This window comes from Hirundo rustica, chromosome 1, assembly GCF_015227805.2.
Source record: "Hirundo rustica isolate bHirRus1 chromosome 1, bHirRus1.pri.v3, whole genome shotgun sequence".
NCBI classification, from domain to species: Eukaryota; Metazoa; Chordata; class Aves; order Passeriformes; family Hirundinidae; genus Hirundo; species Hirundo rustica.
The window spans coordinates 69,402,441-69,416,618 of record NC_053450.1 but is presented as its reverse complement, the minus strand read 5'-3'; the positions used below and the strand labels follow the sequence as shown (position 1 = coordinate 69,416,618).

Below are 14,178 nucleotides of genomic sequence, written 5' to 3'. Positions count from 1 at the left end.
TTCCAGCCAAGCCTACTGTTTCAAGTATTAATTTAAAACAATTATGAATGAAGATTTAAGAACTAAAGAAATAAATAGGCCAAAAAGAACTCAAGTCTTTATACTTATGAATGTATTCTGCATCCAGGTAGTCATACATGCTTTTTTTTTCTAATCACCACAAAACATTCACATACATTTTTATTATTTGTACCTTCTTTTCCTTTGATATTATGGGACTTGGTATTTAACACATTTATCTAATGAATTTTTCACAAATCTACTGCTCAAGTTTGTTCAGGTCTTTTTTCCAGGTCCCTCTGGACGATATCTTCTCTTTGTGTTGTGTCAACTGCATCACTCGTCTTTGTGTAATTTTCAGACTTGCTGTGGGTGCACTCGATCCCTCTGTCTATGTCATTGATGACGATATTAAAGAGCTCTGTCACTGATTTTTACCCAGAGACTCTGAACAGTTCAAGGCTGCTACTCAACAATAGCTCTTCACAATCTATCCCTTCTGCAACAATACCACTGCCCCTCCTCCCCACCCTACCTCTTCTGAAAAGCTTGCAGCCTTCAAGTGTAGCATTCCAGTTGTGTGATTTTTGTGGGTTAGGTTTCTTCAGGAAAATTCTTCCCATTTGTTGTCATGCAGAAGGCAAATGAGCCTTGATTAGGAGATAAAAGATGTAGCCAGAGCCTTGGCATGCAGTTGGAATAGCTCTGGGGGTTGGGGGGTGAAGTGACGTGGTTTCATCAGTTTCTTAGTGGGGGGTAGTTCACCCTTTGCCTGGCTTGGAGGGCAGACATGGTGTTTGGTGCTGGACCTCTCCTGCTCAGAGGACTCACTGCTGCTGCAGAACTTTCCTTGCTGTTTCTCCTTACCCTTGGTAAGCCACTGCTTGCAAGAGTGGCCAGTGGACTGGCCAGCTGCCCTTGCTGGGAGAGACACCCTCACTGTCTGTGTGGGTGCCTCAGGGGTAAACTGAGCCCCTCTCTAATGTTTTGGGGATGATCTGTAGGATTTCCCTGCTTCTTACTAAACTCTTGGTGTTTCCTGGTTGGTTGTCACTGAGAAGCACATGCTTTCCCCCAGCCAAATCTAATTTAAAACTTTGCTACTAAATCCAGACAGTTTGCTTCCCAGAACGCCCTTACCCCACCTGGTCAGGTGTTCCCCATAATTATTAACATTTGAAAAGAAAGAGTGATCTCCACATGATCCTTTATTACAGAAATCTACCCCGTGATGAGATAACTGGCCCTTCACATACACTGATTGTATAAGAAACCTCTAAATCTAAGCCTCAGTTAAACTCACAGATATTACTGGGCAGAAAAATGCAACTTCTGCAGCATGAGTTATGGCAAAAATATGAACTCAAGCTCAGAATACTTTGAAATTTTGTCTCCAAGGTTTTGGAAAGATACATTAATAGAATTTTAACTGGTCAGGATGCAAACCAAGTGGTTTAAGCTTTAAGTGGCCGCCTTTTTTAATCACAAAAAAAGTCTATTTGGGTGGAAATTTCCCATTAATATTATTCTGGAGATAATAACTATATTCAGATATGTAAAAGCTGTTGAGGGAAGAACATTTCTAAAGACAAATTATTTTCTGGGAGGTGATAATGGTTTTGTCAGCTGTTCATTCAGGAATGGGAAAGGATTTCATGGAGGAAGAAAGAGAAAGAGATTGCCTACAACTACAGACTCTCACCTTTTAGTATGGTGTTAGTGCACAGGTGCTGGCACGTGCATCTGAGAATGAACATGCAGCTCACAAGCATGGGTGAACACATGCTAAATGGAGGAAATTTGAAAGGCACATCGAGACATTATCCTCAATCTCATACAAATTAAATCCCAAAGAAGAAGCAAACCTAACAATGACAATCTGCTCTATTTCTGTGTTTAATTTACTTTTGTTTTAAATCTTTTTCCAAGGAATAGTACTTTATTTGATTGTTCAAAAACATGGTTTGACCAGATTAAATTTTTATTTTGAAAAGGTAAGTTGCCATTTAAAACTTTTTAAGAACATAGTCTTTGAAATACTTGAAAATGCTTAATTATGAAAGCACAGCTCCCTGATTTTTAAAGAACACATGGAGTAATTATTTTATTTTTGTCAAATAAATGCTCTAGGACAGCAAATTTCCAAGGGACATATCTACGAATTATAAACAATATTTTCCTTTAATAGCTAGTGTTTTTCCTTTGCAAATAAGCCATTTAAGGGTTTTATTGAACAACAAAGATTGCATTTGAGACACTCACAAATACTAATCTACAAATCAGTACCATGCAAGTATTTTTAAAATTTGCTGATTATCATATGCCTAGAGTCTCAGCCTTTAAGTATAAATTTTGTATTACAAATGCATCTGTAAAAGGCATTTCCTGAATGAAAACCTATTCTTAACTATGTTTTGAAGAGGCTGGAATAAATGAAGAGAGAAAGACAACTGCTATTTGGCTGGTCTGAACAAAACCGAAATGATAGTTCAATAAGAAGACTGATTAAAAAGGACAGGAATTACCAACTCCTAGTTCCTGTACTTCAGGCCAATTTTGATACTACTGGAATTATTAGGTCATGCAATCAAGGCTCTTGGCGAGGATGCAAATTAATATTTTTTTTCTTAGAAAAGGACTAACTTTTTTGTTAGAAGCCTGTGTAACTTCAGAAACAGGCTGCATGGCAAATTGGTCTGGGAACTCTAATCTGAATATGTAAGTTCTTAATATTTTAGACAAGCTTACAAGAAATCAGCAAAAAATTCTATTCTGTCTACAATTAAGATAAATGCTTGAAACAGATCAAAAAAACTTATGCAGAGTTCCTAAAAATAGCATTTTCTGACAAAGAAAAAACAAAAGAAAAATATTTTTAAATTTCCCATTTCCCATTTAAAATGCCTTTTTTTTTTTTTTTTTTTTTTTTTACTAGTTCATTTATTGTCTTCTGCTGTCTGATTAGTTTCACCCAGAAGATACAATCATAGTGAACAATGTGTAGAACAGAAGAATATTTGAATTATTCTAAGAGCAAATGACTCTTCTGTCTTTCACAAGAAGACAGCCTGTTGAAGCTCACATCTTATTACAAGCATGTCACTAGGACTTATGGATTGTTATTTTTCATGCACTAATTATTAATGGAGTGTAATGGCCATTGGTTAGTCTCAGTCAATGACTCAGCTCACCAAATGAGGTTCATCCTGCACTGAGTGGTCAAAGGTGGCAAAGTCAAGAACAGTTAATCACAAGACCAGAGGGTAAACTACATCTCTGAGTTTTCTTGATCTGTTAGTAGTTTAAATCAGATTTTGTAAGTTGTTTTTTTGTTTGTTAGCTTGTTTTAAAGATTTTATTTGGAAGGTCTGTAGACTTATCTGACACACTATTATAATTTTTTTCCTAAAGCACAGATAAGAGCTATCACTTAATAAAACTGGAAGTATTTTTGCACATATTGAAACCACAATGATTATGAATTTCTGGGGGAAAAAAATGGTTTGTATTGTTAATCACCTTTATGACTCAGGCTTTTCACCACAGAAAACCACAAATTTCTGTGCTTATTTCCTGTGGTAAGTTAACCAGACAAGCCTCTGTTACTTACTGTCATAGTTTAAGCTCAGCCAGCACCTAAACTCCAAACAGTCACTCACTCACTTCCTCCCAGTGGGATGCAGGAGAGAATCAGAAAGATAAAAGTATGAAAACTTGTGGATTGAGGTAGAGTTCTATAGGTAAAGCAAAAGCCACATGGACAAGGAAAAAACAAGACACAGAATTAGTTCACCACTTTCCATGGGCAGATGGGTGTTCAGTCATTCCCCAGGGAAGCCAAGGTCCATCACACTTAAAAGGGACTTGGAAAGACAAACACCATCACTCCAAACACCTCTCCCCTGCATCCCTCCCCCTGTGGTGGTGCAAGTTTGTTTTATTCTGTTTAATATCTTTTATATGAACTTTAATAATGGACTGTTCCTGTGTAGCCCCCGGTTTTCCCTAATGGTTTCTTCCTGTTGTTTGTTATATAACCAGTCGTTATTTGTCAATCATCCCTACCCCCACCTGCCCCTGTCAATCCTCTTAGGCGCCCTGTCTGTCACTCCGGGGCCCTTCCCTGAGTTCTGGAAAGTTCCAGGGAGGACATCAAGTGATAGGCTGGGGCCCGGGAGACCCCCCCCCCCCCCCACCTCTTGCGATTTGTCCCCAGTTATGAAGTTGACTCCCCCATTACACCCCTCTTACACCCCCCTTGGCTGACCTGTTGTCGCCATCCCTTGGTCCTCCCCCGGTTATAAGCTTGGGTCTGAGGCCTGATAGGGGCTTTCCTGAGCAGGTGTGGAAAGGTGTGGAGCTCCTTGCTGGACTCCCCCTCAATAAATCTACAGTTATATCCCCTCAAGAGAGTCGACTCTTTACTGGTTGCTGCTGTCGTCCTGCGTGATATCAAGTCCCATTGCCAGTTTGGGGAAACAAGGCCCCACAGGGAGGAGGCTGCTTGCCCGGTCCTGCAGCCCGGACCTTATACGCGTCAGCTGCAGTGGAACAACTGAGCTAGCCTGCAGTCTGCGCCTCACAGGCGTTCCTGGGACACTGAGACATCCCCCCAGCCCCAGTCCTCTCCCAAACACCTTGATGCTGTGTAAGTGTTGCTCAGAAGTGATTAAAACATCCCTATATTATCACGGCTTTCAGCACAAATCCAAAATATAAGATCAGGAATGAGGAAGGGCTGGGGGGGAAGGTGTTTTTATGATTTGTTTTACTTCTCACTATCACATTCTGATTTTGATTGGTGATAGATTGTCCTAGGGTAACTTTATGATGTTTGTATCCCCAATCGTCTGTTCTGTTTGTGCTGTATATTGAGTCCTGTGCCTTTAAGACTGGTTCTAAGAGCAAGGAGAAGCGTGGAGTTTGTTTTGAGAAAACTGCCTGACTCCTCCACATTCTTCTGCAGACAGGGTGTTCGGCGGAGGCTTGGAGAGACTGCAGGACAGAGATTTTTTTTGCTTTTAGTTAGTTTCAGCTAGCTAGGGCAGAGAAGTTCCCTGGAGTGTTTTTTTTTTTCCCTTTTTTACTTGGAACTGTTTAAACCTGCTCTGGACTGAAAACCCAGGGGAGCACTGGGGACTGCACCTGCGGCCCACCGGGGCCTGGACCTCGGCATTTTCCAGCAGCGCCGGAGAGACTGGGACTGAGGAGAGACTGAGGGAGAGCCGAGCTGCACCCACGGCAAGGACTTTCTCAATTTGCCATCTCACTTCAGAAGGAGAGGTTTATTGTTTCATATTATTCATTCTTTATACTTGTATGCACTTTATTTGTTTAGTAAAATAGTTTTTTCCACTTTTCTCCAAAGAGGTTTTTTTTCAGACTGGTTGGAGGGAGGGGCCACTTGGGTTTGCTTCCCAGAGGGATCCTATACAGGGGTTTTCCCCCAAATTTGTCTCCAAACCAGGACATAGATTCTATTAATTTTCCTCAAGTTGGATTTGTTTTGACTGCGATAGTCCCTGGTAAGTGATTTCTGCTTGCCTTTATTTCAACGCACAACCCTTTCCTCATATTTTTTTACCCCTGCCCAGGTGTGGAGTGATAGAGCAGCCTTGGTGGGCACCTGGCATTCAGTCCAGGCCAAACTGTCATAGATGGACACATTTTAGAAGAAAATTTGGCACAAAATTTATAAAATACTGGCTTTTTTCTCCTTTGGAAAAGTAAATAAATTAAACAAAGATGAGCATAATATTCACGGTCTACTGTAGATCTTATTTTTATTCAAGGAGACCAGTACAATGACCTGGGTGATGAATTAGGAGAACAATATAATTTCAGGAGCAGAAAGGTAGATTAACAATACAAGTGCACAGACTATTTTCTTCAGATAGCAAATTGGAGGGATTCATCACACGTCTTCCCAAGAGAGCAACTAGTGAGAGCTCCACTACAGTAGGAGACATGACTGTGCTATGCTGCATGGTTTTAGTTGTTTATTTCCCCCAGCAGTAATAGGTTCTGCTTTGCTCATTCATTAGCATCTTAACTCTAGACTAACATGATAGCACAGGATAATCTGAAATACTCATTTGTTCAATATCCCAGAGTAGTTTGGTGTCAAGGAGCCTGCATTTTGTTAAAATAACCAATAAAACTATAGGAATAGAATTGCACGGGAAATAGGAAGCTCACAAAACATTGTGGAATTTTATTTGTTCTTATTTTTCAGTTAATAAAATTGAGCATAAATAAAGTCAAAACCCATGAGTATATTTAGGTCTTGTGCAACAAATAATGCTGTTTATTTCTTTTTGTTCTCTATGTTTATCCCTGAAAACCATGGATCTAAGTCTAAATTTGGTCTTTCGCTTAAAGCCTGTGGGCCAAGGCTAATATTTAGCCAGCCTTTGTATATGTCTTCCAAGAGAAGATGCTACCTGTTATTCATTGAATGCTTAACTTTCTGTGGTGATACTTAGAAACTAACTCTTTGTGCCAAAAATTACTTTTTATGTTTAATAGTTTGAAATGTGGTTGCATGTGAATAGATGACTAATTTGTTATAACAGATGAGAAGAAAGCAGCTAAATTTCTGGGAGTTGTGGAGGGCTTAATTCTTCAATTAAGCAACGTTTTGTAGACATGGGGAATTGATTGTTTGCTACTGCATTGCATATTTAATGCAGCTTTGGATTCACTGCATTTCATTCATACAGTTATATATTATTTGGATATCTTACTCCACTGACTCTCTTTCTCACTTTTTTCTCTTTCAAACATAGGAGCATCTGTTGTTAGAACATTCAAATGCATATTGCCTTGTGAAAGACTGGCAGCACAGTTTTTTGTTCAAAGGAAACTTTGATTTGATGGTTAAAGATTAGACAGCAGGTATTTAAAATTTCACTGATACTGATGACCCTCTAATTTTTGAAAGGGTGCACATGATGACAAGGAACACACAGCTATTGAAAGAGCTTTGCTAAGCCAAGCAACATCTGGTACATCTGTTTGAAAGATGAAATTTAGTATGAATTGAGTACTCACAAGTCACCTATTTTTTTCAAGGATTATACTTGAACTCAACTACATGGCGCTGGGACACTAAGAAAGTAACAGCATGATTTTTAATCAGTAGTCTGAAACCCCTGAATGATTATTTTAAATGATTGAAGAAAGACAGTAATAGAAAAAAGCAAATTCATAGATATTACACAGCAATGTGTGTGTGAAAAATTTCCAAAGGGTTCTGTGGAATCTACAACTGAGATTTTTTTAAATTTTATTTTTACATTTCTTTCTTTTTAAATCCACAAATTTAAAGATTAAAAATATCATTGAGCTAAGGCAGATTAAAGTCTGGAACAAAAGTAGCAGAGGTTTAATCATATCTTGTGAAAATAAAGGAATTAGTTTTATGGTATCTAATATGCTTCTTAGCTTGGTAAATTGGAAGTCACTCACTCTTAGTTTAAATAAGGACAAGCAGTTAAAACCAAACTCTCAGAAACAGCTGTTACCTCTAGCTGGGAGACATTATTCCTAGGAAGTATTATTTTCTATTAGATGGCACTTTATTCATAATGGTCTATATAGAGGTAGCTCTTGATGAAAGAGCACAGAATGTGTCTTAATTTGAACTTTATCGATGCATTCCAGTACCAGGAATAACTCCAGAGAAATTGTCAGAAGGCTTCAGTGTAGCTTAAATCGGTGCAGTTCACAAAATCAGCAAAGCTGCTGTGATTTATACCAAAAAAGGAATGTCCCTTACTTAGAAACAACTCATAGTACTGACACATATTTTACTGTTTTTGAGGGCTCTGTGTGCACGTGAATGTATATTTTTTTACCGTTATTTCTGATTATTTGTAAAATGGGTGTTTGTCTATATGATGGATACTTTTTTCCCCCACTGCTCTCTTCAGGAAATAAAGCTGTTCTTAATGAATAATTTTATTGTGATATCAAGCCCACAATTTCTTATTTCATCAAATAATTCCACAGATATATTGTACTTTACAATGTCAGAAGTCTTTGTAGAAAAATCAAGGCATTAGTTAGTCATATGAAAGCTTTTTACAGATTGCTTACTTGTTTATGAAGACTGAACGATGATTCAACAGGTTGCAATCGTCTTTGAGTCAGATGTGAACAAATGCCCCTGAAGGGTGATAAGATGTACCATATGGTGGGAAGTATTTGTCTTTCACATTGGAAACCAAAATTCAGGTGCACTTGGATGAAGGTGGGCTATATAGCAGCCACTTCCCGTCATGGTCTTGTCAGGTTCTGCAGTATGTTGATTATACTATGAGGCTACGCATTTCTTACTACCTGCCCCTCCCCAACATGTGCACACATACATTTCACCAGTTCTTAAAAATTCAGCCATTTAAGGGTCATAGTTATTAAGTCTGATTAAAAAAAAAAAAAATCATCTGGGATAATCAAGAATTTCATTGTACTGGATGAGACTTATTTTTATATTTTAAAGCATGATGTCAGATGTTGCTAAGCAGATGGGATGGGGTTTCTCTAAGAAGTAGTTAGATCCCAGAGTAGAATTTCACAAGCCATTCATTCAATAATGGTGTCAATTTAAACAATCTTAACCTTTGCTCCTTCCCACTTACTCATGTTGTCATGCTACCTACTCAGTTTTGGTGGTAGATGTTCTGGGATGAATATCACAGCTGATTTAAAAATAAGACAGTGTTTCTGTATTAAGGTTATTTTTCTTCTTTGTTATCTACTAACTCAGGTTCACTATGTGATACATGCATATTTATAGCTCTGCACATGAAGGGATAATGTGAAAATAGGGCACAGATGTGAATTTCAAAGCTGTTTAAACAAATACTGCTTAAATAAAAAAAGTATTCATGGTACTAAATCTGTAGTGGTGATGCAGATACTTTCAGGCATATTTTTGTTATTAAGATTCAGGCTGTCAGTCGCTTAGCAAAATATGGTTAAAGAGGTAATGTTGTTACAGCTGCAATGCACCTGTGGTACATGATCTCCCTTCTGAAACTAGAAAGATGTCTCACATAATGAAAGGGCATGTTAGAAATTTCAAGTGTTCTAATAAAGTATATTGTCTGTGACCTTGTCTCAAACAATCTCAAACATTGCTGGTGGAACAGACTTCAATAGGACTGCTGATGGTAGTCATGATGATGCAGCTATGCCCATGATTACAGAATTGGCACTTTTTTCACAAAAAAAAAATCATTCTGAAAATATAAATGTAGGAGATCTTAGATATCTGTCTTGTTGTTCAGAACTGGCACAGACAAATTTGAAGTGCACAAGCATCTTTTCCTTGCCAATAGCTCAAGTAATAACGAAAATTTGAAGGAGAAAATAAAATTAATAAACTAGCCTATACTAAGGTTTAGTTTTTCTATTTTTCCAGAGGATATACCCTATGGCTACTTAATGTTGCTCATATAGTCAAGTAATTTTCTTTCCTTGCAGTTTGCGACATCCTGCTATGAATTATTTCCAGACAACCCTGGTCCTTTTCCCAATTGAATATGGTCACAGACAAATATTTTCATAATAAATTTACATGTGCATGCAGCCACAGAAAACTTCCACTTACACTTTATTTCAAGCAAGACTTAGCCTTTTTTTCTTACAGTCCATGCTTAAAATAAGTTCCTTAAGTGGAAATCAAGCCATTAAGTTTTCTCATTTGTCCTTTGAAAATTAGAACAACAATGACAGGTAAAGGATGCCACCATCCATCACTTACTGCGAATCATACTTTTCAATACGACTAAGGAGAAATTTTATTTCTACCCTTTTTATTACATAGCATTATCATACACTCTGTGTAACTCCTTTGTGTTAAAAAAGTAGTATGAAAACAGACTCAGTAATTACAGACTTACAATTGTAGAACTTACACAAGACATACTTTCTATACTCCGTCTTCCAGTCAACAAAAGTAAATGTCTGGCAGACAACTTGTTTTAATGGCTAACTGGGCATGAATTCATTACAGGTATTGTAAACTCAACATATCTTAAAAAGTCCCTCTGTTCTTGGCAGAGTTGCAGAATATAGAAATGGACTAGCTAGACTTTCCAAATCCTTCACAGCACTGTGGTGTCCTTCCCAAAAGTACTGTCTCTAGGAAACTCTACAAAGGCAAAGTAAATACCTCATCAGAGATATAATGTGACTTGTCAAGTGGATCTTCTGTTGCTAGCATTTTCTTTAGTGAAAGAAGACGGTAGCCACAGCAGATCCACTTGATCTCCCTGTTCTTTTTCAAAGCTCTGTATCGACAGTACAAGCATTTGCAAAATAAATCCAGATGTGAGAAGGATCAAGAATTGCTTTCTGTGGGGCCTGGCCTCCTTTCCTGTTCCCATATCATGTAGAGCTGCCTTCAAGGTTAAAGTTTTCTTCTGGCCACAGTATGTGGATCACATTACCTACAGAAAAAATTGTAAGTCCTGGCTATGTGAATTTGGTCTGGACAGCCTGGCTCTGCAGCTGGTGTGTTTCTAAACTGTCAGAAAGCTATTTCATATATTGCCTGAAGCAAGAAGGTGTGGCATAATTTGCTGACCCTGCTACATGTTTGTTCTCAAGTACTAAGTGCTGCAAAAGGACACAGGTTTTGAAGTTCTTCCCTTAGGAAGTTGCAACAAGCAATTAACTTTTGCCACTCTTTATAAAGCAAGATAAACTAGTTTTATTCAGCTGTCATGGAAAAGGTACATTGGTGAATGTGGCCACTCTTGTCAGGGTGCAGCAACTCAAAGTATGATCTCAATAAACAGTAATTTAATTTTCATCTACAAAGTCCCAGCTAAAACATTAAGACCTTATATCTCTATTTATTTATTTGTTTGTTTGTCTGTTTGTTTGTTCATTTGTTTGTTTATTGTAGGATCAGCTCTGAATATTTTGCTTTCTTGGAGATGAACTGCTATTTTTGGAAAGGTGTAACTTGTTTTTGACAAGAATCCTGCTGATGTGACCTTATGTGGCAGGTAAGAAGCCTTTGCCCTTCCCTGGTTACAGAAAAAGTGCCAGAAAAATACACACACCCTTTTTTCCCCCCATAGCATTTGATTGAATGGAGTGTTTTTGCACAAATCTCATTTGGACAGTGATTCTCATGACAGGTTAAAATCTCATAGAGGCACCAGCATTAAAGGTGGTAACACGTCCATCCTATCACCACTTATACATTGAAATTCTAATGTCTCAGCTTGTGATAAGCACAAATCCATTTACTGGCAGTCCTGAAGGAGGCCAGTGTTTCAAATGACACAGAGGTGTCAAGGTCATGAGACAAGCCATCTCTGCCAAAGAAATAATAGTTATCACTTAAGATACATTTGGCCTTGGGGCTTATGACTCCTGGACTTTGATATTGTTTTACTAGCTCATGCTGAAATGGTATATATGGAATTTTCAACAACTGAGCCTTTTATATGGGAAACTTATAAAGAGCATCCATATTCACCACACATTTTTTTTCCAGATAGCTGCTTTGGATAATAAACCCTGTTGGCAAAGGTGAACAGAAATTGATGTATTACAGTGACATCTCTTAAACTGTAAGGTAAGAGTCATAAGGTCATTAGTCATCTTCCACTTGTGCGGAAAATCAAATATCTGGTGTTTTATTTTTTTTCTCCTCATCTATATAAGGTTGTCTTGGGTTAATTTAGGCTCTTGATCCATCCAGTAAGTGAAAAAGGTGAAACAGTAGCCCTGCTACGAAGAAACTGCTTCGTTTTCACATGAGCAGTGCAATATTTATTGTCCCATGCTATTTTCAGCATTCCTTAGAAGGATAAGGTGTGATTCAAGGTGTGGCCAGTAGAAAGAAATGACAGTTTTTTTGCTTGTAGTTGTCAAACCAATAATGTAACTGAATAAATTTCCTTATTTTCCCCTTAACCTCTCTCATTTTGCTTTATTTCCAGTTTTCTTAACTCATTGATACAGCCAAAGTTTTGATTTTTTATTTCTAAATCTGCATGAAAATTTTCAGGGTTAAGGTTTTTTTTGTGTTTTGTTTTTTGAATGACTGTTAACACTACAGTGCTATCAAGTTCTACATTAGTCAGACTTTACCATCTGCATCATATACTATATATCATATACATATACACACATACTGAGTAAAAAAAAAAGTCAAACAAATTGCAGTGTACAGAAGTCAGACCTTTGTCTGATGATGTACAGTCATATCCCCGGCAGCATATCCTTAACGAAGTTTGTAATTAAATCATGCAAGCTGGTTCCTAATTAAGGATCGTTGACCTGATTACAATGACAAGTACAATTAACGTTTTGGTAATACCTGATTTTTGGTACTGGTATTTCTTCACTATCACAGAATTTGCCCACTGTGATGACCCCAACGTTCTTTACTATTGACATATCTTTTTTGAACTTAAAAGGACAGCTTTCCCTGGGATAAATTATCCCAGTCCTAATGGATTTTATTTTTAGACAGATGTATTTGTTAATTACTGTATTAGAAAGTGAACAACTAGGTTAATTTAGTTTAAAGTGAGGGGTTGCATGACCTTTATTCATTAATGAGTTGAAGATTTGCTGAAGAAAACCCAAAAAATCTTAGCAGCTTTCTCATAGAAGCATATTTTTTAAGAAGGAAAGCTATAAACCTTTGTATGAAACATTGGGCATATCAATTCTTCTATGATTCCATCCTGTACTCATAGGCTTCAAGTTGATTGTTTTCTTTCATTCAAGGGTCTCTGTGCTAGGGAGAGATTAAAGCCACAACAATGGTCTGCAGAGTCACCCTGTTACTGTTTTGCATTTGTGTTAGCTTCCCATTCTACTGATGAGTAACTAAAAGTTGAAGACATCTGAGGATTTTCAGTTCACATTGTTTTTTGTTTAGTTTTATCTGAATTATGCCATGTGTGTTCAACAAGAACGAGAGGTTCTGAGATCCAATACATTAAGTTTCTACACAAGTAGCCAGACTGATCAAAGTTTCAGAGTGACTTTATTCTCTTCTTATATGCACAACTCATTAACTGAAAGAATCATCCACATTTGTATCATTTAATGAAAATGAATGACTATTAAGAAAGCTATAAGAGAGCATAAATACATAAGAGTTTAACTAAATACTGCTTTCTGCCTTCCTTCTTTCATTTGTTGCTTTTAATAAATGCATCTCATGGCTGCTGGGGAACTATGATCAATATTACCTGGAGAATGATAAATAAAGAAAACTAAACCAACACAGTCTTCAGAATGACATTTCTTGACTTTGCCCTCAAAAAGCACATGTTATTCCCCACATCACAGTGCATGTACTAGGTTTTGAAGGAACATGGCAAAATATTAGGGAAAAAAAAAAAAAAAAGTGAGAGAGCTTTAAGCACGTTTTTGGCTTTCTGTTTGACTTCAGTAAGCTAGGCTAATGTGTGGAAGCAAAAAATGTGACATTTCTTATTGGATCTTCTGATGGGTAATTTGCTTGGGGGAGCTGTTTGCAGCTTATCCTGTGTTACCAAATAAGGAAGGATATGGGGTGAGCACTGGGAATCCAGACTGCCTTGTGGTTTGGGATGGATAGGGCAGCAAGTGAGGGAAATGCTGGAAAGAAGAAAGACGGCTGTGATACCCTGTGCATGTGCATCCTGGGAAAATTCCTGGAGTGCCTACAGGACAATTCAGGAGAAACAGGCATAGCATGAAGGAAATGACCAGCTGTGGGGAGGAGAGAGGGAGGATGTAGGTAGATGCAGCCAAGAGTCACCAGAGAGGGAAAAGAAAGTAATTTTGGCTTGCAACAGGAATCTGTAGGTTCCACTCCAGCCTTAACACTTGCTGGGATGACAGCAAGGTCCCAGGGAAAAGATGCAAAAGATAAAGGAAGGATGGATTTTAAGCTGTGACCCAGAAAAAAGAATGGAAGAATAAAAGAGAACAGTACTTAGCTCACTTAAAAAAAATATGTCAGCTACCAAGCCCTCACTAACTACAATACAAACTCTTTCTTCCAAGGTACTTCTTCCTGAGGACCTTTCTCCTTGGCTAAATTGGAAAAGTACTGATCCTTTCTCATTTCAGGACCCTAGCATGTCAGCATGAGTGAAAAAATAGACAAACAAGCCAACATGATTGTCCTAATGTTCACTTCATGGAAAG

General features: G+C 37.8%; 1 long non-coding RNA gene across 1 annotated transcript; it reads left to right on the top strand.

The window, feature by feature from the left end:
- The first annotated feature begins 6,827 nt into the window (after positions 1-6,827).
- LOC120762103 (uncharacterized) lies at positions 6,828-11,655 on the top strand. Its single transcript, XR_005703819.2, has 3 exons — positions 6,828-6,897; positions 10,919-11,021; positions 11,519-11,655. It is a non-coding gene; the product is annotated as an uncharacterized LOC120762103 (long non-coding RNA).
- The last annotated feature ends 2,523 nt before the right edge of the window (positions 11,656-14,178 follow it).